The following is a 20,209-nucleotide window of genomic DNA, read 5'->3' as shown; positions in this document are numbered from 1 at the left end:
AAGAGGAAAGATGATTAAAGAATTCATCAAGTCCTGAATCCCTGCCCACAACACCATCAAAACCCCATTCCTACCTCTAACAGGCCTCAGTTTCTCTTTCCAAAGGTAAGAGTTCTCCTTGATACCCAGGGCTTCTTCCTACGCTAGGATTCAAGAATTATAATTGCATAAGAGATAATAAGCCTTGGGACCAAGTGAGAGAAGAGGATAGTTGTTTCTTCCTCTTCCAAAATACTCCTTGCTCTATACCTATGCCATGTAGCATCCTAGCATTGCAACACCCTCCCTGACTGTGGGAGGTGTGAAAGGAGCTTGAACTTCTGCAGAGCTATTTTGGTGCTGCCCAAAGGGCACGTGAACTTGAGAACTTGAGGCTGGGGCCCAACCCACATCCTGTCTCTGCCCCCAAACCCAGACAGAAACAGGGCAGGGCTCCATCTCCAACCAAGTACATCACCTATGGGAACATTTTGACAACAACAACCAATACCTCCTATTTCTTTTTTTTTTTTTTTTAATTTTTTTTTTTTTATGATAGGCACACAGTGAGAGAGAGAGGCAGAGACACAGGCAGAGGGAGAAGCAGGCTCCATGCACCGGGAGCCCGACGTGGGTTCGATCCCGGGTCTCCAGGATCGCGCCCTGGGCCAAAGGCAGGCGCCAAACCGCTGCGCCACCCAGGGATCCCCTGACCTCCTATTTCTTATCTTAAAACCAGATCTGCCTTCCAAAGAGAAATTCAGAATTATAACTATAAGCTAATTCAAGGCTAAAGAACTTTCAAATGTCCTCTGGGAGAAAACTCTCAATGTGTTTATTGTGGTGGTTTGGTTTTATTTCTTCATTATGCATAAGCTTATCCATCTGTGTATTTGGTCACTTTATTATCATCGAGTGTGCACCGTATTTCAAATTTCCTTGTCTTCCTCAGACTGTCTTACCAGTTCCATACTGCCAAGAGTTGGTTTAGTCTTTTTTTTCTACATGTACATCATAAATATGTTTCTTTTCTCTTAGCCACAACACCCAGCACAAAAATGCTTAGTTATGACTACATCATAGTAGTTTCCTAGGGATGCCAGAAAAATGTACCACAAACTAGATGGTTCATGCCAACAGAAATTTATTGTCTTTCTGTTATGGAGGCCAGCAGTCTCAAATCAAGTTATCGGCAGGGCTGTGTTCCCTATGACAGTGCTAGGGAAGGATGAGTTCCAGGCCTCTATCCTAGCTTCTAGTAGCCTCAGGTGTTCCTTTGCTTGTAGATACATTGCTGCAACCCTCCATCTGCACATGGCTTCCTCCCTGTACCTTTACATCATCTTCCCTTTGTGCATTTCTGTTTCTGTGTTCAAATTTTCCCTCTTTATAAGAACACCAGTTGTATTGAATTTGGATTCACCACCATCACCTCATGTTAACTTATTTAGCTCTATAAAGACCCTATTTCCAAATAAGATTGCATTTTGAGCTTCTGGGGGCTAGAACTCCAGCATATCTTATATGGCAGGACCCAATTCAACCCAAAACTTGGGACTTATGGCTTAAATCTCCCACATAACATCCAAGACCCATGGCCACTAGGCTCTGCTCACATACCCACATGTCAGGGGACATGTTGGAGTCTCTTCCTGCTATGACCAATTCTGCCTGTGAAGAAGCTCTGCCAGTTGTTGAACTGAAATCTCCCAAATTCTGCCCCAAGGAGTCATGAGCTACAACAGAAGGCCTTCAGATATTTCAAGGGTGTGAGGGTAGTCACATGTTCCATCTGCTCTCTATCCCAAACCCAAAGACCCTCAATTTCCTCCACCCAGACTGTACACAAGCCCAGAGCTATGATCTGTACAAAATAGCATGGAACAGTTGCATCCTATCACAGTTCTATGAATGTGAGATGAAATCATGTTAACTGTCACAGCAGACATGTCTCTAACCCCAACTTCTCTTTTTCACAGATGCGTTCACTTTCTGTTTAAGAGTACATGTGATCAAAAAAAAAAAAAAGAGTACATGTGATCAATTATACATCATGACCAATTCATGTATTCAACATTTACTCATCTCAATAAAGCCTTTTTTTAGGTGCTTTTATTAGCTTACCTAATCCTCACAGATAGTCTGGATGGTATAGTAGTTTTTCATCCTACTTCACAGATGAGAGAATCAAGGATATTGTTTGTCACAAGTCTGCTGGGGACAGAGCTCTGGTTCATGAGTATCTTTTGTATTTAAGCTATTAGATAGGGCAGTCTTATCTACACTGCCTTCAATCTCTTTTTGGCCCTATGAGAATGGGACCTGGGCCTGAGACACTTTCTTACCAAAGATACAGTCCTCACAATGTGTGCTGGACTTGCCACCCTATGTGGGAAGCTCTTTCTCTGTTTCAGGACTCAATGTTCAGTACACTCTTTTTCTGCTGAAGCATGTGTCATAAGGCACCTCGCTAACCCCACTACTATATCTGTCTTCTGCAAGAAAGGGAAAGGGTCTGTAACACAAGATGGGGAACGTAAGCCAGTTGTCCTGGGGGGCCTTACTGACCGCAGGAGAGCAACTCTCGCTACAGGAGCTGATCTTGCTGTTTTGCTTCTCTACGTAAGTAAACATTGTTCCATCCAGTACTTGACTGTGTTTATGTTTTTCTTGGCAACTCTGATGCCAACACACGGTGGGGAAAAGTGCTCAGACCTCTACTCCTGATAATAGGCAACAGATGTCACTTGCTCAACACATGCCAAGTACACTTTGATATTGTGTGACCACATCAAAATTCCTATTTATAAACCCCAGCTTATGGTGGCACTGAGTTGGGCACTGTACAAAATGAGAATCTAGCCCTTTCAGATCCTTGGCTGTGTCCCAAATGCCGAAGTAAGAAACGTAAGCAAACAATTGTTAGATTTGCGCCATGGTAGATAATTCAGGTCCAAAGTGATTTTGAATTTTTCCAATTAATCTTCTCTATTGGCTAGATTAGATAAATAGTATATACATCTGGAAACTCAAGATGTTAGCCCACCTTGCAGTAATAGGAGCATTTCTGGTCATCTACTCCTTCTATGCTTGTGTTCCATGTGTATTCATGAGTTGTTGGTATTATGTGCAACTTGCAGGCCCTTGGGATGTAGATATGAAATATAAATAAATTGCTATTATTGTTATTTGAATTAAGAAAACATGGCCACTGAACATAATCCTTTCGAAATAAAAACTCATTTAATCCTCACAACATCTCTATGAGGTAGGCACTCTTATTATCCTCATTGAAATTACAAGAAATTGAGACTTAATGAGGTTAAACAAATGGCCTCAGTTGATTAAATTCTGGTATATCAGTACAGTATGCACCAGTTAAAAGAAATAAATATTTTTATGTACTGACATAGAAAGACATGCAGGAAATAGTAACAGGAAAAATAAGCTGAATAGTAGTAATAGCAAAAGATAAGCCATTTGAGAAAAATTTTTGTATATTATAATACTCATTAAAAAATACTGGAGAGGGATGCCTGGGTGGCTCAGTGGTTGAGCTTCTGCCTTAGGCTCAAGGCGTGATCCTGGGGTCTGGGATTGAGTTCCACATTGGGCTCCCTGCGAGAGGCCTGCTTCTCTCTCTGCCTTTGTTTGTCTCTGCCTCCCTGTGTCTCTCATGAATAAATAAATAAAATCTTTTTAAAAATTCTGGAGAAATATATATCAAGGCTTCACTTGTGGTTATTCAGGGGTGATAGAACTTTTAGGTAGTGAATTTTTTACTTTATGTGTTAAATATTTCTGTTTTTTTTTTTTTTTCGTTTTATAGGTGCTACCTTTTTAAATGGGTGTTGTTTTGTAGTCAGAAAAAAAAAATCAGTTTAAATAAGTTGCCCACCCAGCTATTAAGTGGCATACTGAAACTTAGGGAAGCTGGTTTCACTGTCTCTAAATCTTGAACTCTGAGAATCATGCTGTTAAACTGATAAACACCATTAAATATGCGCCATTTGTGTGAGTTGAGTCAACTTCCTCTTGAAAAGAACAAGAAATTAAGGGCTAGTTCCTCTCCACTCTGATCAATTTAGGGCAAGCAGGTTTGGGGACAGAACAGTCCGGAAGTCAGCTGAAAATGTGGGCAGGTGTCTGAGTTCAGGGGATTCTCATGATCCAGATTCTAGAGACTCACTGTGATCCTTGCTTCTCTCCTATTCTCCCAAGCCAAGACCCAAGAAAAAAATTTAATGAAAGCAGGTCAGTGTCCTTTGGGACATTTAATATAACACATCAACTTCAAGGAAGAGCTTTCTCCAACTGAAGAGAAAATACAAATGTGATTGAAATTTTTTAAATTTTATTTATTTATTCATGAGACACAGAGAGAGAGAGGCAAACATAGAAGGAGAAGACAGGCAGAAGGAGAAGCAGGCTCCTCGCAGGGAGCCCAATGTGGGACTTGATCTCAAGACCCCAAGATCACGACCTGAGCCAAAGGCAGATGCTCAACCACTGAGCCACCCAGGTATCCTGTTACTGAAAATTTGTAAGTTAAACTTTCCATCTGCATTGTGCCCCCCTTAGACCCTTTGTGGTAAAAATAAGTAAAACTAATTCCCCCTCATCCAGAGGAGCCCACTTCTCTGCAAATGCCTGTAGTGTCCTTTTCAGGGAAATGGCTCTTCCAGCATCCTTTTACAGAAGCCAAAAAACCTTCAGCCTGGCTGTACACTCTCAGGGCCTCACCACCCAAAGCACAGTCCATGGGCCACATCACCTAACACAGGGAGTGGAGAAAATCCTGACATTTTTGTCATTACCCATTTTAGTCAATAAAGTTTTATTGGGACACAATCACACCCATTGGTTAATGATGACTAGGGCTGGTTTTGCAGTAAGTATCATAGCTGGGTTGAACAGTTACGGCAGAGACTATGTGGTGTGCCTGAAAATATTTGCCGTTTGGCCTTTTAAGTCCCATATTCTTTCACTGACTATTCCCACAGGCCCTCCTTTCCTCTCTACACCCTTTAGTCCTTTCTGTTAAGAGCCTTGGGTGGGGCCTGGGGCCTGGCTTTGGGGATGCCACAGTTTCTGAGGAACCCGACAGGCCGCTGAGATCCCAATGGAACAGGAGGTAAAAGCCAGCCACAATGAGGGCTGTAGGGGAGAGTGGAGCACCTCTCTTCTCAACTCCAAGCATCTCTTGCCCCTGATTTGCAGATGGGGGTAGGGGGGAGTCAGGGGGGAACTGAGTTAAAGAGCTGACTTTGCACTTATTCTTTTTTTTTTTTTTTAAGATCTCTTTCTTTATTTTAGACAGAGAGCATGAGCAAGGGGAGGGACAGAGGGAGAGGGAGAGAGAATTGCAAACAGACTCTCCCGCCCAGCGCCCCAGATGCAGGGCTTGATCCCAGGACCCTGAGATCATGACTGGAGCCAAACACTCAACCAACTGAGCCACCCAGGCGCCCATGAATGCATTCTCTATTTGATTCTGGGAATGTTAATTACCCTCTCCAGGGATTTTATCTGAACAATGGGAAGAATAACATCTACTCTGTAGTATTGTTCTGAGTTAAACAAAGAGGCACAGAAAACATATCTCAGTACCCAGCCTACAGCAAATCCTTAAGGAAGAGACACTTCTTTAGTCCTGGGGTTCCATCTTTGCTTTTCCTCAGTGGTTTCTTTGGCATCTAATCTCCCTCAAAGAATAGGATGGTTGAATGTATTTATTCCAGGAGCCTCACCCTCTCTTGCCAGCTTGACCCTTGACTCATTCAAAAGGTGGAAAGCAAGGAATGTTTGCAGAGCCACAGGTGGTTGATAGGTAAATATTAGTAAGAACAGGGACACCTGGGTGGCTCAGTAGTTGAGTGTCTGCCTTGGGCTAAGATTGTGATCCCAGGGTCCTGGGATCAAGTCTTACGTCGAGCTCCCCAACAGGGAGCCTGCTTTTCCCTCTGCCTGTGTCTCTGCCTTTCTCTCTGTGTCTCTCATGAATAAATAAATAAAACCTTAAAAAATAAATAATAGTAAGGGCAGTCATTCACTTAGGGCTATTACTAATCCTCACAGCAACCCCAACAGTTAAAACACCAAGGATGCTGAAGCTCTGCAAAGTAAGGAACTTGCCCCAAATCCCACAGCTGATCTTAGATTTGAATACAGCTTCATTCCAAAGCCCACTATCTTTTTATTATATTTTGATGCATCCTAAGATGGAGAAATAAGAGAGGGGCTTAGGGAAATGGGGTAAGCACAGGAGAAAGGGAATGTGGTAGGATCCTAGCCTTGATTTCAGAACTGACTGACCCTTGGCCTGCAGGGTGGTGGCCTACCATAGGAACATCCCTCAAGGCTACTGCTCTACCAATCCCAGCCCCTCCCTGGCAGCCCTTTAAGCCTGAGCCAGTCCTCTCTCAATGTCCCTCATTCTCCCTGGGACTCTGGGATTGGACAGACCGATACCAAACCCAGGAGATCCAGGGACCAATGACCAGTCCTGTTCCTGTTCCTCCCCATCCAACCACCCATGCCTAGCAGTGATGCTCCCAAAAGGGGAGCACAAGGCAAGCAAAGGGAGCAGGAGCAGGGCATGGAGGGTAGATTTCACACTTCTGAACAGTCTTTCTGGCCCCAGAGGAGCTTCTGAGCCTCAGCTAAGCTAACTGGGATGTATCTGCCTTGGGAGGAAAATGGAAGGGAAGGGCTAAAATTCTTGCTGGGAGTCATAACTCTTCATTTGAAAGCCTTTGAGCACATTTATATAAAGATCCACAGAGAACTATTTTGAGGCTTTGTCTTCATTTCCTTTCAAAGAGAGGCTGCTTTCAGCACAGAAGTTGAAACTACCCCAAAAGGCTGGAGATACTATGTAGGGTCTCACTCTAGGGGGCGATGCAGCAGATAAAACATTTGGGAAGAACTGCTTGAGGTGAGCATGGAGACCGAAGTAAAATTAACCATCTCTCCCTACCCCAACCTGTCCCTTCAACCTTCAGCAAGTTATTTCAAAATCCTGGGAAGATGAAGGAACGATAGCTCCCACCCTGCATTTATGGGTCAGTCTGGAAAGAGGAGAAAGAGGCAGGACGTGCCAAGAGAATGCCTGGAGGAAAAATTGGAAGAACTCTGTGAAGTACAGTCTTGTTAGTGATTCGGGCTCTGAAGTTAGAGAGATGTGGGGTCAAATCCTGGCCGTGCCACCCAGGAATTGGGTGAAGCAAGCTTCCCATTCTGCATCTGTGAAATGGTGGAGTTATCTTACAGAATGCCTTGAGGGTTAGCTGAGATAGTATACTTAAAATAGTGCTTGCAGCGAGTATTTGGTGTTATTACCGGAGACATTAAGCCTGTTCTAGATCTGATACCATATACAGTATGTAGACAGGGCAGTGAGGTAGAGAGCCCTGCACTGGAGGGCACTGGGAGGTTTGCTGGGAAGACAGGAGGAGCTAGTCTTGAGGTCTTCGCCCCTGGGGGAGGCAGTGCTCCGAACTGTCACACTGACAAAACTCAAGAGAGGTCTGAGACCTTGCTTGCTTTCCCAATCCCCAGTAAAACCGGCTTCAATGACAGTTATTTACATGTAAGTCAAAACTGAAGCTAGTGTGTTATGCTCCCCAGGGCCCCTTGCATGTGAACCTCCTTGGTGATTGATTGATTGATTGATTAATTGATTTGAAATAAAGGATCGGTCAAATTTTTTTAATAAAGATTTTATTTATTTATTTATTTATTTATTTATTTATTTTTCATGAGAGACACAAAGAGAGAGGCAGAGATACAGGCAGAGGGAGAAGCAGGCTCCCTTCGGGGAGCCTGATGCAGGACTCCATCCTAGGACCTGAGCCAAAGTCAGACTCTCTACCACTGAGCCACCCAGGTGCCCCAAGAGTCGGTCAATTGTTAAAGAAACATAAAGTAGGGAAATTGTAAGCTGGGAAGAATAAGTGGGGAAGTATTTGAAGGCAAGGAGCATTCCCTCACTGAATCACACTCTGCAGGCCATAGGGTTTATAGGACCTGAGACCAAAAGAAAGTAGACACAGATACCCCAAATCAGGAGCAGCACCTCTATGGCCTCATTAAAGGTTATAAAGGTGAGGAAGTGAGGAATAGTGAGATGGCCCTGGAGGAGGATTGGGGAAATAAGGCTGACTCCCTCCTCATATTCACACTTCACTTTTCCTCTCTTACCCTGGTATATCTCCCTTTCCTGTATTTCTTATCTTTTCTAACCAGTGGCTTTGAAGTTACTTTGTAAATATTTTTCAACTCTCATTAGGCAGTAAATCCTTCTCTCTGCCTACCGAGGGAGCATCATGCTGACATTTCTCTGTGCGTTCAGTGCTCTCATCCATCCCTCATGCCTGAGCTCAGAAAATAAGCATTTGCCTGCAGCCAACACAGACCTGGCCCTCTGCAGACTCAGGCCTGCAGGGCGGCAAGGCAGAGAAGAAGGAGCCTGCTAGGTTCCTTTTAGGGTTTCCTACCTAATTGATGAACACTGTGCATAGGCTGGAGACCTGTAGGGTGTTGAAAGAAGAATAACAACAGGAAAAAAATCACTCTCTTGTATTTAAATAGCATTTTCCTATTCTGCACATTTCTTACCTAGTTTGCTTTCCTGTTTGTGAGGACTGCCATAACAAAGCACCACAAACTGGGTGGCTTGATACAGCAGAAATGCATTTCTCTCTCAGTTCTGAAGGCTAGAAATCTGAGATGGAGGTGTCAGCAGGGCCAGGCTCCCTCTGAGTCTCTGGGTAGAACCCTTCATTGCTTGCTCCTGGTTTCTGATGGCTGCTGGCAGACCCTTGGCATTCCTCAGCTTCACTGCTTCTGTCTCGCACTCTGTCATCACATGGCCTTCTCCCCCAGGTGTATCTCTCTGTTTTTTTCTTATAAAATCACCAGCTGTTGGATTTAGGGCCCGCCCCAATCTGGTAGGACCTCATCTTAACCAGTTACATCTGCAAAGACCCTATTTCCAAATAAGGTCACATTCTGAAGTTCTAGATGGACAAATATTTTGGGGGGACTCTACAACATTACATTATGGTACTACTCCCAGAGAACTTTGTCTTTAATTATCCCCTTTTAGGCAGGTATTCGGCTGTGATCCTTAGACTGTCCTCACTCATTCACCTTCTCTCCACCACCTTTGCCTCCAACTGCTCAGTGGTAGAAACTTCCTCCACATTCTTGCAGGTCTTACACAAATATACTTACTACAGATTGCATCTTGGAAGTTATGTTCCTCCAAAAGCAGACCCTGAAACAAAGATTTGACTACAAGTAGTTTATTTGGAAAGCCATCCCAGGAAGTAGCTGTATGGGAATGGGGAACAGGAAGGACAGGAAGTCAACACAGAGCTTGCTATTAATCAGGAAGCTGTGGGCAACTGGGACTCACTTCCTCTGGAATCACAGAATTGTCCCACTTAAGGGGTGAGGGAGTTGAGGTATCTATGCCCTGACTTCCATCCGGCAGTAGTTGAGGAATACTCCCCCAGAAGCACTGGCTCACCACACTTCAAGCCTGCCTTGAGCACAGGCTGAGTCTGCTCTTGAGACCAGAGAAAGCCCGAAGCCAGAGAGTCACATGTGCTGCCAGTAAGGAGCCAGTGGCTTGGTCAAGAAGTGGGCACCTCAAGGGGATGTGGACATAGGCACTGATAGTCTTTGCTGCAACTGGGAAGACACCTCTTTCTTCCTAGGGCTTTCCAGGTTCCTATTTCATAGTAGGTGCTTAATAAATGTTTGTTGGATTGAAGTAGCTCAAGTCATTTGTATAAAGGGATAAAGAACCAAGAGCATTCACCCAGTTACTAAACAACAATTTATTAAGCATTTACCACATTCCATGTACTGTGCTAGACCTTGAAGATGCCAGCCTCGTGGCATTCTGAGCTTGGTGCAGAATTATTACCCTTAGCAATCAACCAACCTATCCTTCATGCATTACATGAATGGCCTTCATGCATTACAATCAGCCAACAATACTCAGGTCTTCCAGAAGCACTGACCTTGGCTGAATCAGCAAATACAAGCTCTGTGTGTCTCTAATGGTAAACATCCTTTGTAGCACCTGGGGGATAAAGCTAACCTTCTATGCTCCCCCATTAAACTCTTCTTCTTCCCAGTTCTCAGACTCACAGAGCAGAAAAGTCCCATCTGGACTGGGTCATCTGGACCAGCTGTGACAAACAAGTCCCAAACATTTTCTGGCCTCTGTCCTAGATTTTCACCAGTTTAGGAAGTTAACTCGGTGAATCTGAACCTCACTACTGGATAGACACAAAAGAAAAGTTGGTACTTTGGTATATGTACTGCCAAAGCAAGCACCATGTTGGTACATTGGATATTATGATCTTATCCATCCATCTTCCCTTTACCCCAAATGATCCCAGAGCAGTGGGACTTAATGTTTTTTTTACTTTTTTTTTTTAATGAGCTATGTCCCATTACAAAAACTGTCCCCCTCCCCCCTCCCCCCCACACACTCCTTTACTTGAGACCATATTATTCTTTCAGGGTCTCCGTAATACGGTTTTCTTTCTACTGTTATTTTAGAGTGAGCCAAACCCACAAATCAGACAATTTACAAAACACCCGATCTCCCGACAGCAGAGCAGTCTAGTGAGCAACATTCCCCAAGGGCAGGCTTGTCAGAGACCACAGCCGACTCAGGCAGTGGATCCTGCCTCATGTCAAACCCTGCTCTGTCCCTGCGTACTGAGGAGCTGGTCTCCCTGCTTCCATGGGTCCCTCGATACAGGCTTTTAATATTCATCTCCTTCTCCTTCTCTTGATGTGAATTAAAAGAGCAACTTGCCAGGCAAACAGGAGGGAAATAACAGATTGCTGCTGCTCATTAAAGCTCCTGCTCAATAGAGTCTGATAAGAGCTACAAGATTGGGTCTTCTGCCAGTTGAGGGTGGAGAGTGGGGGGCATGATAATTGCAGTTCCTCAGATCTGCTCTGAGCTCAAGGGACTCTGTGCATGGAAATGCATGTTTCTTCCTAAAGCTTTACTGTCTGGTGCAGCCTCAGAGTCTAGGCTAGTCTGTCTCTCTCATTTTCCTGATATAGAAGCTTAGGGAATTCACTTTACCTTTCTGGGTTTCATGTTGTTTCTCCACCTAGAAATGGAGAAGAAGTAGAAAAATTTAAAAAGACTAATAGCCTCTGAGAAATGGCTAGGCTAAGTAAATGAACAAATCTGAAAGCATTTTGGAGAATTATCTTCTGTATACTGTCTCTTTTCCATCAGCATTTAAACCTCCTTAAGCAACTTTCATCTTAAACAAAGTCCTCCTCTAACCACAGGCCCCACTTTAGCTACCAACTATTTGTTTTCCTCCCCTTTGAAGTCAAATGTGATGAAATGTTGTCTAAATCTAGCTTGGTTTCCTCACCTCCCACCTGCACCCCCTTAGCACCCAACTATCTGGCTTCCGAGCATCACTCCCCTAAGACTCTTCTCACTAGAACCACCACTGACCCTGTTGCTAAATCCAGTGAATACATTTTAATTGGATTAAGACTTTAGTACATTAGTTATTATCTGATTTGGCCTTTTTTTTTTCCTTTCAGCTGGTGATTTCTTCCTGGAGTACTTAGCTCTCTTTCCCGGTCATGGGAACATCAGGTGCCTGGGCTTTCCCCCCATGTCTCTGCCGGCCACTCCCGGCAGCTTCTTCGGTGCCTGGGATGTGGCTGTGTTTCCTGGCTTGTCCTCACATCGATTTCTCCGAGGATCACCTCTGTATCTCCGCTCTATGCTCCAGCTCACTTCTGTCTCTGGGACCCAGGTGCTCCCTGGAAGCCTCCCAGGTCCCTCAAACTCAGCATCATTTTCTCCCATTCCCCCTTTTGCTTTCCTGTTCTGACTCCCGAGAACAGAACCACGAGCCCCTTCCCCAGCCAGAGGCCAGGGCGGGGTTACACACTCCCTGGGCCTGACCCGCATCAGGGCCCGCCGGCTTCCTCCCCTCTCTTCCCTTCTTTCCCGTGATCCAGCCCCGCTGAAGGCCGCTCCTCCATTTATCTGCCCAAATTTATCAGCCCCTGCCTCCACTTTACCATCTCACAATCTGTTCTCCACAGTGCTTCCAGAACCATCTTTCTAAATTGCAAATCTAATCAGCACACTCCCTTTCTTCAAATAATTCAATGACCCTTCAAAGCCAGCAGGATAAAGTCCTGGAGGCGCTTCCTATTCTCCTTCTTGCACTTCACCCCTGCACACCCCTTGCTGTGCCCCAAGTATGCTGTACATGGGCACATGGGCACTCTCTCTCTCTCTCTCTCTCTCTTACTCTCTCTCCTCCCAGCCCCTGCACGTGTTCTTCTCTCTTCCAGGAGCGATTTTTTCCCTCTCACCCTTATTTCTAGGTCTGGGAAACTACTTCCTGTCCTTCTACAGGCAGCATAGATAGATTCAATCTTTTCGGGAATCCACAGTTGGGTCTGAGTCCCTCTTGAATGCTCCTCAGCATCCCCATGGCTCCCTCCTCGTGGCATTTGTCACGTGGCATTGCCACCACTTATCTCTGTGTGTCCCCAGCACTGAAAACCCAGTGAGGACATGACTGTGCTCTTGTCACCAGCACCTGGTCCGATGTCTGGCACAGAAGAGGCCCTTCATAAAACACTCGCTCAAATAAAGAACCTATGGTATGCTGAGGAGAGATCATTGTCATGCATAATAAGCAGGTAAAGACCCCATTTTTCCTATTTGGTTAGCAACAGGGACAGAACAATGACACAGGGAAATTCCAGTTTAATGCAATCCACAGGCATGGATCACCTGCCAAGCACAAGATACTGCTGTCGGTGCCCATGGAAATAAAAGTAGGAACGAGGCAGGGGGTCCAACCCCAGCAGCAGGAGAAAGGTATTGTGGGGAAGCTTTTATCAAGTGCTAAGACACGCCAGGCAGCATGCTGGCTGCTTTGCCAGTGCTACTTCTTATAATCTTCACAACTGCCCAAACAGGTAGGCAACTTAATTCTGTGTTTGCAGATGGGGAAACTGAGGCATGCAGAGGTGTATGTTTGTTTTTGTTTTTTTATTGACTGGCTCCAAACCACCGTCAATAAAACAGAATTTAAACCCAAATGTCTCACTCTGTCCTCTTTATGCTATATAAAATTGACTTTGATAAGTACTTCATGAGGCCGGCATGAGCACAATAGGGCTTCTAATAGCAGAGCAGAAAGTCCCATGTGGGCCAGACTTGAAGAAGTGTGAAGATGGGAGAAGAACCATAATGTAAGCCTCAAGGAGAGGCAAAGTCCTTTGCAAATATTATGTGGACAGCATAGGAGTGAAGCCAAAGGGGGTACTTGGGTGGCTCTGTGGTTGAGCAGCTACCTTTGGCTCAAGGTGTGATCCCAGGGTCCTGGGATCAAGTCCCCTATCAGGCTCCCCACAGGGAGCCTGCTTCTCCCTCTGTCTGTGTTTCTGTCTGTCTCTCTCTCTCTCTGTCTCTCATGAATATTAAAAAAAAAAAAAAGTGAAACCAAAGGGCAGCCACAGCCTGAATAGGGCCCTGGGCCAAGGCAGTGGGTAGACCTCCTGAGCCAGTTGCATGTAGGTGCAAGCAGAGCGGTGCGGCACACTGACTGGGAACTAGGGGTCCCTGGGCTGAGGAGGGAACACAGGAACCAGTGTCAGAGAGAAGACACTCTGAGTGTCCGTTGGTGATTACTGATAGAGAATGGGCAGGACGAGCAAGAAGCAGCGCGGGTACAGGCAGCAAGGGGCTGTGTGGGGTCCGTGCAGAAGGTCTGCACTTCCTGAGGGCCTGGCCTCTTAAGGGCCAGGACTCGGAGCCTGGTACATGACATAAAGAACATTCCAGCCAGAAGGAAGAGCATGAGGAAAATGTATTAAAATATGGAACAGTTTATGGTTTGTTAACAGAAGCAGAAACATTGGATGTAGTGGGGTGCTTTAAGAGCTGTGAGAAGAAAAACCAAAGTTTCATGAGAGTTATTTTCTTAACTCCACCTATGGTCATCGTCATCAGTGTCGTGGAAGGGTTGGTGAGTGTGTGGGGGATGGTGACTAAGATTCATGTTTGTCAAACTATTGGTGACTCCTCTCCACTCTTTGTGGCTGCAACACTATCTTTGGTCACTGGGCATACAAACACAGCCAGCCCTCCCACCTGGGGCCAGCTCCATACTTTGCAGGGCCCTGCACACAATGACAATGTGGGCCCCTTATTCAATACCCAGGGGACAAAAAGTGCTATTAAAGGTCACTACAGGGGAACCTGGGTGGCTCAGTCAGTTAAGTGTCTACCTTCAGCTCAGGTCATATACCGGGGTCCTGGGATGGCATCCTGTGTCAGGCTCCCTGCTCAGTGGGGAGCTTGCTTCTCCCTCTCCTTCTGCTGGTCCCTGTGCTTGGGCTCTCTTGCGCTCTCTCTCTGTCAAATAAACAAATAAAATCTTTAAAAAAAATTTTTTTAAATCAAGGTCACTACAATTTTTTCCTTTCTTCCATTTTCCCACTTTGGACTTGTCATGGTGTTCTCTATTTGACATTTAACATCATTCTAAGAAAATTTTATATTCTTAACTCTTAGTATGGATTTTCCATTCTTCTTTGTATTGTATAATGTCAGTTTCAAATGAAACCGTAAAAGCGTTTAATTCATATGTGGAATCTTGAAATGATACCATTTGTCTCTCCTAGCTCTTCATGCATATGTATTTCATTACTACCGGAACAGTAGGAAAACTGCACAAAATGGAAGTTAATGGTTTCATTTTACTTCTTGATAACTTGCACTTACTCTCAGTGCTCTGCCTTCAGCTCACGGAGGAGCAAAAAGGGAATAAGAAACTATGGGTTGTTCTGTCCTTACATCTCCTACATCATCATTTCCACTGGTTGGCTAATACAGGGAAGCAGCATGAATAAGAAAGGATAGGATAGCCTTCCTTGGCCATTTGCATTTCTTAGAACACTGCTGCTGTCTTTCTGCATTGGAAGCAAGTTCTGGTTCAATTACTCAGTCACATATGCCACATGCTCACTTCTACTCTCTGTGAGTCCCTTGGAGCTCCCACATATTGTGGTTCCATGGGAATTCTGTGCTTGTGGGACACCACAAATGATAAACATGAATGGGTAGATGAGAAGAGGCAGACACTCCTGTTGCACACATATCAGCTCTCACACATGCCCCGTTGTCCATCAGCCTTTATATACAAACCACAAGTTGGAAGATAGGATTATTAAGAATTTCAAGATGGCAACAGAGCATTCCACCAAGCACAGGCCCTCTGACGCCACAGCCCTATGTGACCGGGCAGGCTGTGAGCCCATGAAGCCAGCCCGCTCCCAGTGGTCATGCTGTGGCAGATACACAAAGCCAGCCCTGGACAACTACCTGAGTCCATCTGTCCCAGACCGTGCCTTCCTTGTTCCTGGGCCTTCCCTCTTGCTTGAGCATATCCTGGTTCTCAGTCTCTGGCTCTTGACCTTCAGTTTTCAGCCTTTTCTTCTGGCCATTCAGGTTTGGGGCTCAGTCTAACATCCCTCCCTGGGGAGCCAGTTCTCTGCCTGACCCTTGGTTCCAGCTTTAAGTATTTCCTTCAGTGTCAGAGAAGAAGAGCCCTCCTTCCACCTCTGTCCAACAGGACCTGTCGGCTGTGCCAACCTCCCCCTCACCTCAGCACCATCACTTCCCAGTGAGGGCAGAAGAATTCAGACATGGGTGTTCAGTATTCAGGAGAACACACCTACTCACCCTGTTTGATTGTCTTTCCATCCTTGTCACTTTATTAAAACTGCACTTTTAAAGATTATATTGCAAAATCCTCAAAATCCTCTCCTTTGACTTCCATTGCACTGATCTCTTCTTGTTCTCCCCTTTCTGTAAATGCATTTTTGTAGTGTGTCTTCTCTCTTTTGCTCCTGGCTGTAGGTTTCCCTCAAGACTCAGGCCTTAACCATCAGTTCTTGCCCACTTTCTTTCTTTTAATTTTTTTTAGGATTTTATTTATTTATTAATGAGAGACAGAGAGAGAGAAAGAGGCAGAGACATAGGCAGAGAGAGAAGCAGGCTCCCCGCAGGGAGCCCAATGTGGGACTCGATTCCAGGACCCTGGGACCATGACCTGTGAGCCAAAGGCAGACACTCAACTGATGAGCCACCCGCATGCCCCTTGCCTACTTTCTTAATCCCCACCCTCTTCAGTCCCTAGCTGGCAGCCCCTAAACCTGCATCTTCTAGGCTGACTCTCTCCCAAAATCTCAGCCTCAAGCCCCATTCTAAAGATCTAAGACAGCAACCTTTTATCTTGAGTCCTGGGCAAGTTTTTCACTCATTCAGCAATTCAGAATAAAAACCACCACCCAACAGTGGGAGCAAATCTCAAGTCACAACACACATCCCAGTACGTAGCTCAATCCATTTTGACACATTTAATCAATAAGATGACGTTTATACAGTTGACTCTTGAACAACAGGGGTTTAAACTGCATGGCTCAATTTACATGTGGATTTTTTCAGTAGATACAGCACAGTACTATGAATGTATTTTTTCTTCCTTATAATTTTTTTATGAATATTTTCTTTTCTCTAGCTTGCTTCATTTTAAGAACACAGTACAGAATACATATAACATACAACATATGTGTTAATTGGCTATGTTACTAGTAAGGCTTTAGGTCAACCGTAGTCTATGAGTGTTATATGTTGGACTCAAAAGTTATACATGGATTCTCTATCGCACCGCAGGGGGGCGGGGGGGGTCAGGGCACCTAACCCCCATGTTGTTCAAGAGGCAACTGTACTGGCAGCCCGGGTGGCTCAGCGGTTTAGCACCGCCTTCAGCCCGGGGCGTGATCCTGGAGACCCGGGATCAAGTCCCACGTCAGGCTCCCTGCTTGGAGCATGCTTCTCTCCCTCTGCCTGTGTCTCTGCCTCTCTCTCTCTCTCTCTCTGTGTGTGTGTGTGTGTGTCTCATGAATAAATAAATAAAATCTTAAAAATAAAAAAAGAGTCAACTGTATTTAACGTCTTGGAGTCTTAGTTGTCTGGTAAATGGGAATTATGATATATAATCCCAAGATTGGGGGAATGATTAGGTTACCTAATATATGTAAAGTATTTAGTGCACAGTGCTTCTTAAGCCACACAGTGTAAGCCCTTCCAGTTACCTGTGCTCCCCAGGTTCTCCTGACCGAGGACAGAGTCTGTCCATGTGGATTTTAAGATGTTTCACTAGAGTCTGCCTCATCTCTGCAGCTGGAACAGAGGCCTTTTGAAGGTAGGGGCCACAATTCATGGTGGTCTTCACAATCCCTGTCAGTGCATACACCAGGACCTCAGGGCATACACCAGGTATTCATGTAGTCAAAAGAAGGCTGTGGTTGAGGCATGGCTGTGTTGGGGTGGGAGGGGTGTCTGGGAGCTTCCCTCTTGTTTTTCTGAGGCTGATGTTTGGGTAAGTGTCCACTTACTGACTACTTTCTCATCAGCTCAGATGGCAGAGGCCACAGAGGCGTGGGACTGGGTTGTGAGGCAGGGAATGGGAGCCAGGGACGGGGGTTGGGGGGGACATCAGTTCTACATGCCCTTCATCCTTTGTCTGATTTCAGGTCCCTCTTCTGAATGGGAGTTCCCCAAATGAGCAGCATCTCTTTCTCCTCCTTCCTCTCAGTCCCTCACCAACACCCAGGCAGCACATTAATAGGCCATGCATTGTTTGGGGTGGGGGAGAGGTGGGAAGCCTGTGCTATTTAACACGGTACATAATTAACAGGATCCTCGGGGTAACAGGAGCCCCTCCTATTCCTGACCCACATGCCTCTCTTCCAGAAGGCTGCATAGCAGGGTGGAAAACAGGGCAGTGGTTCTACCACACCCTTACTGGATGGCTGCCTTCAAGTCTGTCTCTGCTTAGTGATGTGCCAAGGCACAGTTTCGGAGAAAAGGTCTAGTCAGGAAAGTGCATCCATGCCCCAAAGTTCTATAGAAGGAACTTTAAAAAGTGAGTCAGTATTAACAGGTTGTAGGAGAGTTAAAAGAGCAAACAGGATCGTGTAGCAGCCTTAGTTAGCTCTTTTCAACCCAAGGCTGGAGACAGAGAAAAGCCATGATGTCACCTCTCACAGGGGCAGGACCACCTTATGGGAGTTGGAACAAGGCAGGAGCTGCCGTTGGAGGCTGGGGTCACAGAAGAGGTACACAGTCTTCTTGAGGTGTTGCTCAGAACGGCAACCAGGGAGAAGCTCTTGGCCTTCCAGATTCTCTTGGCTTCCAGTCTCCTGCCAGTGCCTCTCATTCATTCAGAAGCTGGAGGATGAGAAAGCCTGGGAGATGTCATTTTCAGGGGTTAGCCCCTGTTTGACAGAGCAGAGCCTTGCCTTGAAAGACAAGTCTCAACAACTAGTACAGGGGAGTTGCTTGTCCACCTCATAATCTCCACCAACCCCAACAAGCCATCCTGATGAACAATCTAATTTTTTAAAAAATTCTTTCTGTGCAGTTTCATCATTAAAACAGTCTGCTAGCCCCTTCTTCCAATCAAAGTGTCACCCTTAGCTCCTCCATAGAAGTTCTAGAGCTGGTGCCTTCCCTACCACCTCCAGCCTCACTCTACTGGCTTCGAGAGTCAGCACTGTGATGATGCCTCAGGACTCTGATTTCAGCTCTGCCCCAGACCTCTTCTGGCTCAGCCATCACAGCCTGGCTCTGACAACACAGTTCAGAACTCGGTTGCCATGTGAACCTGGACTTGGCCAGTCAATTGCTTTTCATCCAACTCTTGAAGGTCACAGAAGTGGGAGGTTTTCAATTATGAGCAGGCCAAGTGCAAGGTTGGGGCCACCAGGAAATGACAAGTGGTAGGCCCAGTCTTTCCAGGCTGGGGCACATCCCCGCTGCTGTGATGAATGAGCTCAGCCTCCTTTGGTCAGAACCAACCTGTCAGTCCTTGATAAAGAACTCACCAAACATTGTGCTAATATGAACAAGGATAAACGGGATAGGGTTTCAGCTCCATTTGCAACACACTGCCTGGGAGTAATCTGAACAGGCAAGGTGAGGAGACAGGCCCGGAAGGACAGCAGTGCCCTGCATGCTCTTCCTGCTGTCTCCAGGGATTTTCCAGCTTATCCACTTCATTTCCTGAAAGTAATCAGCCCTGAATATCTCGGCAACAAGGCACTCCTTGGGGGAGTAATGACTGGGAGGCAGTCTGGTGAATCAACTCTTCTCAAGCCCAGAGCAGACATCAGGGGGCCACACGGATGGACCTTGAAAGCCATTTGGAGAAGTTGGGTGTGTGTTACTTAGGATCAGCATGCTTGCTTAAGGGAGAAGCCCTGGCAGAGGGAGATGCTTCTTTTGGGCCTCCCGGCATTAAAAAGGGGATTCTTCTTGATGCAGTCTACCTATGTGGCCTGGTAAATGAAGGCAGGGCAAAGCCAACTTCCTGAGAAGACCCAAAGTAAGATGGATGCCCATGACTGTGCCTTGATCTCATGTCATTCCCTCTTATGCAAGAGGGAAGTGCTGTCCAGATGCCTTCAGACACCAGGCAACACCCTACCTTCTCCCCTTCTGCGGTTGAAATGTTGTAAGTCACTGAGCACATCTCTGAGTAAACTGAGATTTCAAGAACAAGAGGGAGAGGATTTTAATCTTATGGGAAAAGGAGAAACCAAACAGATTAAATCCCAAATCCCTCTAAAGGGAAGAGGATGTTAAGGGGATCAAACAACATTTGAGACTCAAGGAAACTGTTTTTCTAAGTTTGGGGAAGGATCTGCTCAAAAAAATTGGTTTGATATTTCTTTTCTGGGTGGTTTGTGGACTTAACACTGAGTGGGTTGAATGTGTAGGAATGGGCAGCCTTGGTAGTATTTTGTCGGGGAAAGGAGACCCGTGCTAATTAACCTGGAGGCACCCCTGCATGGCTTGGCTTCTCTCAGAGTTTTTCTGAAACACTCTTTGCTTCTGTTCCCTTTTTCTGATAGGCGAACTCCTACTGTCATTCAGCATTCCCCCCTGGAGCCAGAGTGGTCCAGTTCAAACCTAAGCTCCATTTCTGACTTCCCAGCCGAACTCCAAGCCTTTAGAAGGAACTGACTACATTCTGTTCTTCTTTGAATCCCCTGTAGTGAGCACAGTGCCTGGCACAGAGGGGATCCTCAATAAACACCTAGTGACTGAGTAACTAGGAAGCTAAGA

General features: G+C 45.7%; 2 long non-coding RNA genes across 7 annotated transcripts in view; one reads left to right on the top strand and one right to left on the bottom strand.

Moving 5' to 3' along the window:
- Positions 1-18,727, bottom strand: part of LOC144318676 (uncharacterized) — a 26,773-nt gene extending 8,046 nt beyond the window's left edge. Inside the window, exons 1-7 of one of the 6 annotated variants that reach the window (XR_013384734.1) lie at positions 17,886-18,727; positions 17,173-17,317; positions 14,322-14,428; positions 11,102-11,129; positions 9,217-9,259; positions 8,478-8,510; positions 3,026-3,122 (exon numbers count right to left, since the gene is read on the bottom strand). This is a non-coding gene — a long non-coding RNA (uncharacterized LOC144318676). The other 5 variants (XR_013384735.1, XR_013384732.1, XR_013384737.1 and 2 more) reach the window with 5 other exon arrangements.
- On the top strand, positions 18,681-20,209 carry LOC144318678 (uncharacterized). Its single transcript, XR_013384738.1, has 2 exons — positions 18,681-19,595; positions 19,996-20,209. It is a non-coding gene; the product is annotated as an uncharacterized LOC144318678 (long non-coding RNA).

This window comes from Canis aureus, chromosome 8 (assembly GCF_053574225.1).
Source record: "Canis aureus isolate CA01 chromosome 8, VMU_Caureus_v.1.0, whole genome shotgun sequence".
Lineage (NCBI taxonomy): Eukaryota > Metazoa > Chordata > Mammalia > Carnivora > Canidae > Canis > Canis aureus.
The sequence above is the reverse complement of the archived record's forward strand: the minus strand, read 5'-3'. Positions and strand labels throughout refer to the sequence as shown.